Raw genomic sequence first — 11,588 nt, forward strand, 5'->3', positions numbered from 1 at the left:
ATGTGTTCTATTAGAGTAGTTTTGACTGCCCTATCAGAGATCTGAGTACCTCAAATCTTTTATAAAGCTTTTTCAATACATAGCTCTCCCCTAATCCACTTTTGAGGAATCATTGTAAGTTTTCTATTATACTGTAGCTACGTATCTGCTTGCACTGCTCCCATTTATTCGGTATATTCATGCTGCCAAACTAAGATAGTCTGGTGGTCCTGCTGCAAATATACAAGTTAAAACTTTGTAGGGGGTTATGAAACCCCAGGAAATCTCCCTAAGTAAGCCTCTGGAAACCTGCCAGGACTGATGTGCCCTATTATTGTGCATGCTATGCACTTAACCCCAAGTATGTATCCATTTTATTTTTTTACAACAGTGAAGCCCAAAGTACGTATTTAAACATCTGTTATATTTACATGTCCCATACTGTAGTACCCAGCTTTTATAAATAGTTTGTGAGCAGGGTCATTGTGTAAAGTGCAAGGTCACACTACTAATAAGTGAAACCAGGAGTTCATAATATTATATAGGAGAACTCTTGGTGAAATATATGCTTAAACTAGGTTCAGGTATTCTGTACATGCAGCAAAGTAGTTTAAACATGAAGCACATGTATGAAACAATTCATATACTCTAATACAACACATGGTACAAGCACACAGACAAAACAGATCTGCCTGTCCGGGCATGCCCTGTATTTCCCTGTACCCACAATTGTGCTAAACAGCAGTGGACCAAAGTTTACCAATCCTACATTATCATGATACCAAGGACACAAAACAGGACAGGTCACCTGTACCTATCCTGTACTGCATGGATGTGTACATGCCACATTTCGTACACGTATCCTGTTCAGTAGACACTTCATGTGTAGTTACTATATACAAGAAATGTAGTTTGTTGATACATGGTGTATGTCATATGTTCACCCATCTTACATATGAACATGTACATGTGGGGTATATGCGGGTGATAAGTGTGCTTATATTGCTGCTGCGCATGCATGCTTGTATATCTGTGGTCATCACCTAATTTGTCAATAACTAGATTAATTGTGCTTGACTCCAAGTCCCTCCACATGTAAATGCATTTAGCTATTCAACAGATTCGACATAATCATGCAGTACACAGCCACTAATAGAATTGTGTACATGAGAACACTCATCAGTGCAGCAAGCTCTACCAACCTGTAAACCTTCATATGTGACTGGATTTGTGAAAAGGTACACATTTCACATGCCAGCAAATAAAAATTTGCAAAAGGTACACATTTTACATACCAGCAAACAAACACTTGACTCCTTATACTAATTATGTAACTTGCTCTTAGTTTCAAATGCAGCCAGATACTTTAACTGCACTCACAGAAAATTTCAGGCACAATTATAAGCAATGATCAAAAAGTAATGAAGCTTCAAAGTTAAAAAAATGAATCAAATTTTGTATGTGAAAAAGATACCTTTTTGCAATTGCAAATCCAGTCACATAATAATTATTATATATTGTAGGGTCTGGCTGTAGAGTCAGTGATATAGACTTTCACCCAGTCTAGTAGTGTAACTTAGCATCAAATTTTGAAAGCACCATTTTTTTTACTGAAGGTTTAAATTGTTGATGCATTTGGACCATTTTTATAAGGGGTGGCACGCCCCCATTATTATTATTATTATTATTGGTAACTTCTTGTAGCAAAACAATCTAAATACTCTAATAGAGCAGTCACCCACTAATAGATATATTAAATATCTCCTTTAATAAGCTGTAGCTACAGGGTGTAACAAATAAATAAAAGCACAATAAGAGCAGTCTAAAATGTCATAAAACACCTTCTATAGTCAATATAATATTCCTGGGGAGGATGACTCCTGACCCCCAGAATGGCATCCAAGTCTGCTATATTATCCAAACTTCACTGTGCAATTTCACTTCCAAAGTTACCCTATTCCCCCACACTGTATGTTAAGAGTATAGGGGTAAGGATCTTTGGCTTCTCTTAAGTTGTTTAATTTGCTCAGCGTACAGTAAGTCTAATTTTCGACCTGTTTGCCCTTAAACTTGCCAATCTCATGGTAGGACAGCATATCGTAGCTAACAGTTTACATATTTGGTGTACTTCCAACTATAAAATTTATACTGTATGTGACATAATTACATTGATGACCTATTACATTGGGGAGTCTAATTTGTAAGTATTTTTGAGTTTTTACAAGTACATTCAGCTATACTGCATGTCATGGATAGTGTAGTAATTGATTACAACCTCCTGGGGTTGGTCGACCCTGTTATGACTAGAATGCAATTTTACCACCATGCAATCTTAGATGACACGATAGAGTGCCACGTGAATAGATACAATAGAGTGTCACATAAATAGAGTCTACAAGGCAACCCAAGATCCAAAAAGATGCATGCAGAAACATACAGTATATCTCAGCAAACAAAATCTATGTACCTGGTTACAATGGAGGTACTTGAAATGCAAAACAGGAAACAAGACTGAATTGTCCATATGGTTACTTCAGAGCTTATGATCCTCCATGCAAACTAGTTTACTACTGAACATTGCATCAAGACAATCTATTCCAAAGTGGTGGTGGCTCTGTGACGCTTAATACGTATGCCACATGGTAATAATACAGCATGCAGACAGGAACGGTTTCAAGACCAATGCAAAGCAAGTGCTTGAAAAGCCATAGCCATCTTATTGTAGCATAGTGCAAGCATTGACATAGATTACTAGGCTGGTGCTCAACACATTCTCTAGAATATTGAGGCAATTTTGAAAAAAAGCCTATTATGTTACAAACTCTATTCACCTTACACAACACAATGTGACAAGTGAAAATGATTTCTACAAACAAGTAAAACACTCTTTGTATGATGTTAATGTATTTATGTATCTGTGGTGGTGTACATAGTTGACATTATGCCCATTATGTTCTTTACCGAGGATACACAATGAGAGTTAGGTGAGGTGTAGCCTGAAGGGTTTTTCCAACAGCAGTATTGAGTTACTGGAGACAGGGAACTGTGGCACAGCCCTAGCCACTGAGAGTCTTCAAATATTTTTTTAATTAGTGGCTCAAAACTCACAAGTTGCTATAATTAAAGTAGTATAGTGATTACATATAAGTGCCCCTGGTTAGTTAGTGGAGACCGAAACATTGCTTTTTGATTTCTAACTTCAAGTATGCGCAGCATGGATTCATTCTGTACACTCAACTGATAAAATACTGGAGTTCCATATCTTTAAACACTGCAAATTAGCAATATAATGTCATGACCCTCAAGCATGGTGTTACAATGTCTGATCTGAAAATATTATTTAGTCATTAAGTGTACATGACTGCTCTATTAGAGTATATCAGATACAATAGTACAAGCAGAAGGATATCAGGGGAAGATTTAGGATTTCTATTGGGGGGGGGGGGGGGGGGGGGGGGTTTCCAGTGGTAGTAAGACTCAAATGCAGGGGTCTGGGGCAAGGTTCTAATTTTATAATGCTTGAAATTTAATAAAATTTGATGGCTTAAAACTACTATACATGCACATTAGTTTTGGTCTGCTGATCCTCACTAATATCATCACTTTGGAACTTCTGCAATGCAGAAAAACAATGGTGTCTTGACTATAGCTTATCAATTTTACCAGAATCTTAGAAAGGGTTCAATACTTACACCCTATCTAGCTAAGTATGCAATCCATTCAAACATGCTCAGAGTTGAAATGTCAATTTCTTCTGCTGATATTCTAAATAGCTAATCTTGTAGGAAACTTAGGTAAAATAAATGGGACTTAATTTAGTGCTTAGAGCTTCTTTTCATCTGTGCTAAAGCCTCCTTCCAATAAATTACTGATGGAAGTCAGTTTCTGCCCTTGTAGCTACTCAGCCAGGCTACTAGCTATAGTTAGTGCTAACTGACCAATAATTATGGTATCTATTAGAGAGTATCGATCTAAGGCTCTTTGCTTCTTCATCTTGGCATTCGACCAGAATCGTCCTTTGTTATCACTACTACCATCACCTCTTCTGTTTGTTCGAATTCTACATGTAGTCTTGGAAGGTTTACTACCAATATTATGAATGCACAAAACTATAAATTAATGATTAAATGATGGGCATAAATTACAAGTTTAAAACTTGGGCTGTGATCAGTGTCAGTTAGCCGATATAATATTGTTGAGCATGATTCGTGTGTTATTCCCTATGGGATGGTTTGGTTGTAGCTAGTTAAGGAAGAATCAGTACTGTAGTTGCCTAATGGCTGGAAAGCTGTTCTGAAGTAAGCCGAGCCCCAAGGGGTTTCCAGATACCTCAGAACCCATCCCCCACCCCCAAAACCACCCCTGGATATATTATATGTGGTACTGAAGTCCAGATTTCTGGTAGCAGGTGTATGTAACCTTAGTAAAATGCTTCAGTCACAAAAAGACCCAAACACCCAAACATCAAGTTTGTAGCTAGCTAAAATTGAGTTATAGTACTATTAAGTTTCTGGTATATAGACATTTGGCACAATGGTTAGATAGCAGTACACGTGTCAAGAAGAGAAAGAAATTTAGTGCAATATTTTCCCTTTCTGTAATTAGCTATAGTTTACACAAATCAATAAAATGTGACCGGATTTTGGAAAATCAGCCTTAATGTCACATTGTACAACTGGAATATTTATGATAAAACAAGGCATTACAAACTTTTATTCAGTAGATCAGTAGTGAGTACTGTGAATTACCTGAAATTCTGTGAAATATTTTACTAGGCGCATAAGTATGTGCTTTAGTGGTGACACATAAGTGTAGATTTCTATGTATTTCAAATGTGACATTAAGACTGATTTTCCAAAAACAAATGCTGTTAGTACTTGACTGCTCTATTTGAGTATTTCAGTCTGTACAAAAAAAGCTTGAACACCTCTCTTCAATACTTGGATTACTCCCATTACTCATTACATTCACACATACAGAAAATATTATCACTTCCCTGTGCTCTTTTCTATTCTTAATTACATTTAACATGTAACTGCACCTGTTGTTTCTACTAGCTTCCTAGCTAGGAAATATTTTAAAATTCCGAAGGAGTGCTCAAGCACTACTCTAAATCTGCCATTGACAACTGTTCAAACCTAAAAGGATATTTAATATCCTACCGATTATGAACTTGTCTGCATGATAAATTAATGGTTTTGCATAGCATAGCAGCTGCTTCTCTCTGAACCACAGATGGGTGTTCTTTCAAATGCTGCCTAGCCCATCAGTACTATGAGGTTAAGCCAGGCCTTATAGATGAGCTGTACTTGTTGAACCACCAGCTAACAAGTGTAAGACATTCAAGAGATAATACAAGCTTTTACTATAGTGACACTTTATGTACTGGCTGCACTGTAGCTGCAGCACTCAGGTTGTAAGACTCTCTATATGCAAAACCTGGTGGGATTCCATGACCAAGTGCTATTTAATGAGCTTCCAAACTACCCCTAAATGACAGGCAGGCCCATACATTTCACTGACAAGTGCCTTGTTGTGGGGCAATCCAATAGCAAGGAAAGTGCAATGCAAAGAACCAGATCTCATTAAAAGCTACTATTTAAAATGATCGGTTTAAGTCTGTCTTTATACTCACTCCACAGCTGCAATTGCCACTCTTGAAGGTACTGTGTTTCCCAATATCTCACCAATGAATATTACAACAGAAGGTGTGTGTACCTGTACTTCAACTACTGCAAGAATTAGATCCAAACAAATCAGCTGGTCCAGATGGAACAGCATCAAAATTTTTTAAAGGACACTACTGTCGGCATAGCTCCTGATCTCACACTCATACATAAAGCTTCATTACATCAGGCTTCCTTCACAAGGACACCAGTGTACAGGAAGACTCTGCATACTAATCGACCATACTATAGACCTATGTGCATCCCTGGCTAGAACGCATTATCTCATTAGCCATAGCTATAGTGACTATACAATATCATGTACATTGATTTAGAAAAAAAACAACAATTGAGACACAGCTGTTAGAGACTATACTAATACCTGGCTATCCGCATAACTCTTCTGTACGAATGACTCATAGAGTACAGTAATGCAGCTAATTGGTACTGTATGGAAAGTACGGCAGGCATACTTTGGCACTTTGATCCTCACATGCAATGTCTAGTATTGGTAAAAATCTATGGGAAGGTGTCATGCACCTATAAATGTCATGTCCCATCTCCACCCCCTCCCGGGGCATCTCCATATGTGATTGTCGATTCTTGTCTACATTCCTGGGGCAATTGACAGTCATCCGGCTCTATGCTCACATACCATAAATGGCTATTCATGTCACATGAATTGAATATATGCATCTAGCTAGTTACCCTCCTACAAAAGGTGAGGACATAATGGGGATTTGACAGCCAATTGTTTTTCATGGCAGACACTCATCTCCTGTATTCCTTCACCCTCAGCATGACATTGATCGGCGCATTACTTGAAAGTTGATTGTAATTAAGCCTGTTTCAAATCAAATTGCAAGATTCCTGCTCTGAATCTCCAGACTCAACCTTTATACTGCAGCCATACAACAACGTTTGTGATATGTCCCTTGTACACGAGGGTACACGAGGTTACAGAATTGCCATTGAGGAGAATTGATGAGAACAATTGAGAGTTGAAGTGTGAAAATGAAGCAAGAGTTGAAGCAATGAAATGACTGTTTGAGTGTTGAAGTATGAATATGAAGCAAGAGTTGAAGTGGTGAAATGACTATTTGAGAGTTGAAGTGTGAATATGAAGCAATAGTTGAAGTGCTGAAATGACTGTTTGAGTGTTGAAGTGTGAATATGAAGCAATAGTTGAAGTGGTGAAATGACTGTTTGAGTGTTGAAGTGTGAATATGAAGCAAGAGTTGAAGTGGTGAAATGACTGTTTGAGTGTTGAAGTGTGAATATGAAGCAAGAGTCGAAGTGGTGAAATGACTGTTTGAGTGTTGAAGTGTGAATATGAAGCAAGAGTCGAAGTGGTGAAATGACTGTTTGAGTGTTGAAGTGTGAATATGAAGCAAGAGTCGAAGTGGTGAAATGACTGTTTGAGTGTTGAAGTGTGAATATGAAGCAAGAGTCGAAGTGGTGAAATGACTGTTTGAGTGTTGAAGTGTGAATATGAAGCAAGAGTCGAAGTGGTGAAATGACTGTTTGAGTGTTGAAGTGTGAATATGAAGCAAGAGTCGAAGTGGTGAAATGACTGTTTGAGTGTTGAAGTGTGAATATGAAGCAAGAGTTGAAGTGGTGAAATGACTGTTTGAGTGTTGAAGTGTGAATATGAAGCAAGAGTTGAAGTGGTGAAATGACTGTTTGAGTGTTGAAGTGTGAATATGAAGCAATAGTTGAAGTGGTGAAATGACTGTTTGAGTGTTGAAGTGTGAATATGAAGCAAGAGTTGAAGTGGTGAAATGACTGTTTGAGTGTTGAAGTGTGAATATGAAGCAAGAGTCGAAGTGGTGAAATGACTGTTTGAGTGTTGAAGTGTGAATATGAAGCAAGAGTCGAAGTGGTGAAATGACTGTTTGAGTGTTGAAGTGTGAATATGAAGCAAGAGTCGAAGTGGTGAAATGACTGTTTGAGTGTTGAAGTGTGAATATGAAGCAAGAGTCGAAGTGGTGAAATGACTGTTTGAGTGTTGAAGTGTGAATATGAAGCAAGAGTCGAAGTGGTGAAATGACTGTTTGAGTGTTGAAGTGTGAATATGAAGCAAGAGTCGAAGTGGTGAAGTGACTGTTTGAGAGTTGAAGTGTGAATATGAAGCAAGAGTTGAAGTGCTGAAATGACTGTTTGAGTGTTGAAGTGTGAATATGAAGCAAGAGTTGAAGTGCTGAAATGACTGTTTGAGTGTTGAAGTGTGAATATGAAGCAATAGTTGAAGTGCTGAAATGACTGTTTGAGTGTTGAAGTGTGAATATGAAGCAATAGTTGAAGTGGTGAAATGACTGTTTGAGTTTTGAAGTGTGAATATGAAGCAATAGTTGAAGTGGTGAAATGACTGTTTGAGTGAATATGAAGCAAAGGTTGAAGTGGTGAAATGATTGTTTGAGAGTTATGAAGCAATAGTTGAAGTGGTGAAATGACTATTTGAGTGTTGAAAGTTGAAATGCCTATATGTCTAAATATGCGAAAGGCATGCAAGCATACACAAAATGATACATGCATTTATTTATATAGTACATACTTAAAAATGGATTTTTGTCCACAACGGCATTCCATAATTATAACATATTATAATATGACTACTACAGGTATAATGTTATTATAACACATTATAATATGGCTACTACAGGTATAATGTTATTATAACATATTATAATATGGCTACTACAGGTATAATGTTATTATAACATATTATAATATAGCTACCACAGGTATAATGTTATTATAACATATTATAATATGGCTACTACAGGTATAATGTTATTATAACATATTATAATATGGCTACTACAGGTATAATGTTATTATAACATATTATAATATGACTACTACAGGTATAATGTTATTATAACATATTATAATATGGCTACTACAGGTATAATGTTATTATAACATATTATAATATGACTACTACAGGTATAATGTTATTATAACATATTATAATATAGCTACTACAGGTATAATGTTATTATAACATATTATAATATGACTACTACAGGTATAATGTTATTATAACATATTATAATATGACTACTACAGGTATAATGTTATTATAACATATTATAATATGGCTACTACAGGTATAATGTTATTATAACATAATATAATATAGTTACTACAGGTATAATGTTATTATAACATATTATAATATAGTTACTACAGGTATAATGTTATTATAACATATTTACTGTAACTTATATACTAGTTAAAGCATTACAATGAGTGTAATATGGAAAATATACCACAAGAGTGTGACAAATATAAGATGAGGTAAAACACAGTACCATACTTGGTACCCAAGTGCTATACTTTAACTGGTTTAATGTATGAGTCTGAAGTTGTAATCAAGAAGAAGTTAACCGTTGATACAATTTATCACGACCAGGAATGTCATGATGGCAGTAAGAAAACCAGTGTGTGCCTACTTGTGATTAGCAGGTCAATTTGTAGCCATCAACACTGAGTTATCACATTGATCGGTCAATGATAGGATGACGATGAGGAAAAACGACTGAGAAAGGCTAGCAATGGTGTATGTGAGTAATGGACAGTTATTACAGCTATCTAATTGTTGTTCACAAGTGTGGCAGCTATCAATGTGGCAAAGGTGAAGGTATCAATATGAATAGCCACTGAATCTAACCAATGATGGACAGTTTAGTGAACAATTATAATTATTGTAGTGGAATTACAAACATGTGCGCATAGCCATTAATTTGTTGTTAATTGCTATGGTAACGTTGTTGACAGCTTTGATATTGGGGGTACGTAATTGGATTCTTAGTTGGTGGAGTGATTTGTATGGTTAGTTTTGTTAATGAACGAGACCTTATATAACCTGCCAACCGGTTATGTCATTCTCAAATGGTGGCCAACTTCTTAGAGGGACTATCGGTGTTCAACAGATGAAGTTTGAGGCAATAACAGGAGTGTCATAGCCATTAATTTGTTGTCAATTGCTATGGTAACGTTGTTGACAGCTTTGTTGATGGGGGCTAATTGTGATCACTCCAGTGTCTCTGTGGGTTGTGTTTACAATTAACACAATATTTGATGGAAAATATAGCACACGCACAGCATGGACTATAAAGCACACTTTTCCGCTTTAAACTTGCTTGGTATCATACATCAAATAAGCAGCATCATGCTCATACAAGATCTTTTATTTTACAAAGCATCATGTGCTAATACTTGGCTACTGTTTAATTAAATACAACTTAGAATAACTAAACCAGCCAAACAAGTCACTTATTTCATGTGCACACATTCCAAGCACATCCAGAAACACTGTATGTGACAGACTTTGTATGTGACAGACTTTGTGTACAAAAGTCCCAACACGTGGACACAATGTGTTGCATGACATAACACAGGTACAAAGAACGTGCAAGTCATGTACATATCAGCGGTATGTATAAAGCAGTGTTCTCGCCAGGGAAAAGTTTCTTCAATGTTTCGTAGCAAAGAAAAATTTGTTAGCAAGATGCATTACCATCCCATGTATAACTGACTGTATTAACCTGCTATTATAATTCACACCTTAATTCCAAAACTACTCACCACAGAAGGCTGAAACTTTGGTGATCTACTCTTTAAATATTGCAGATAATACTGAGAAAATAAAAAAGTAAGTTGTGTGGGTTTTCACAGAGACGATTACAAATATCGCAGTATTACAGTAATAACCATTTACCTCAACAAAACAAGTACCAATGGCTGTTACTATTTAGTGAAGTGGACTACTGGACTGATGGTTATTACCAGAGTTGGGGGTAATGCGTTATGTAATAATATTACTTTTACAGTAATGAGTAATATAACGTGTTACATGACAAAGTAGCGAGTAATATGTTACATCCAGAAATTGTAATGAATGTAACAACCATTTACGTGATTGAGTTGGGTCCAGACAAGACTGGAGATAGCATTATAGGCATGGACAAAGAATGATAGTGTATGGGGAGTGCCCTTGAGGCTAAGATACAACAACAAAGTATGTATTTGTGGCTGAACTACACCAGAGAAACACATGTCTCTCTCTCATGTCACTTGTATGTAGGCTGGTAGCTTGTATTTAGAAGGACTTACTTTATAGTTTGTAACGAACAAATGTAATATATAATAATATTACTAGTTACAGGCCTCAGAGTAGCCAGTAATATGTAACTAGTTACTTTTTTCAGTAGCTTAGAATGGGGCCACCTGGCAGCTTCATGCTGAAAGAACCATCAACCATATCCTTTTAGTCAGCCAGTAGTCAGTGCTGGTGTGTGTGATGACCCTAATATTGTATTGAAGTGACAAAAATGGTGGTGTGTGGGTTGTAAATGGCCCAAGTGGGGTGGCTGTCACAAAGCAGGGGGGGTAGGTCATGATGTCATAGTGTGTACGATCTTACGTAAGTGAATTGATAATTACATGATGGAAAACTTAATGTGCCAGCCAGCTTCTTGCAAAATTGTAGATGCTGAAGTCGATTGAATTTACTACTACTGATTAAAAATACAGCAAACAATGATACAGTACCCAAAAATAAGGTTAGCATTTATGTTCTAAATAACGCGCTATTGCAAATGTCACAGTAGTTTTGCTGGGGTTAGGTGGGGCTAAGTACTTGAAACGACTTCTAAACTAGTGACTTACTATTTCTGACAATAAATATAGCGCTAAACTTCACAGTTTATTGGAACTAAACTCTATGGCAAAATGTACAGTATGCATACATCATGTAATTATTGTGATGTCATGTCTTACCCCTGGTCACAAAGGTCAGCAATTTTTGACTTGCCAGAGGTGTCACCTGTTGATGGTGATACAAAGAATGAGTGGTCAGTCCAGAGCTCACTTGGTACTCAAAGTGTTGATAATTCTAGAGAGCAAATGCTCAGTCATAAGGTTTCAAGTGCTGAT

Source organism: Dysidea avara, chromosome 9, assembly GCF_963678975.1.
Source record: "Dysidea avara chromosome 9, odDysAvar1.4, whole genome shotgun sequence".
Classification (NCBI taxonomy): Eukaryota; Metazoa; Porifera; class Demospongiae; order Dictyoceratida; family Dysideidae; genus Dysidea; species Dysidea avara.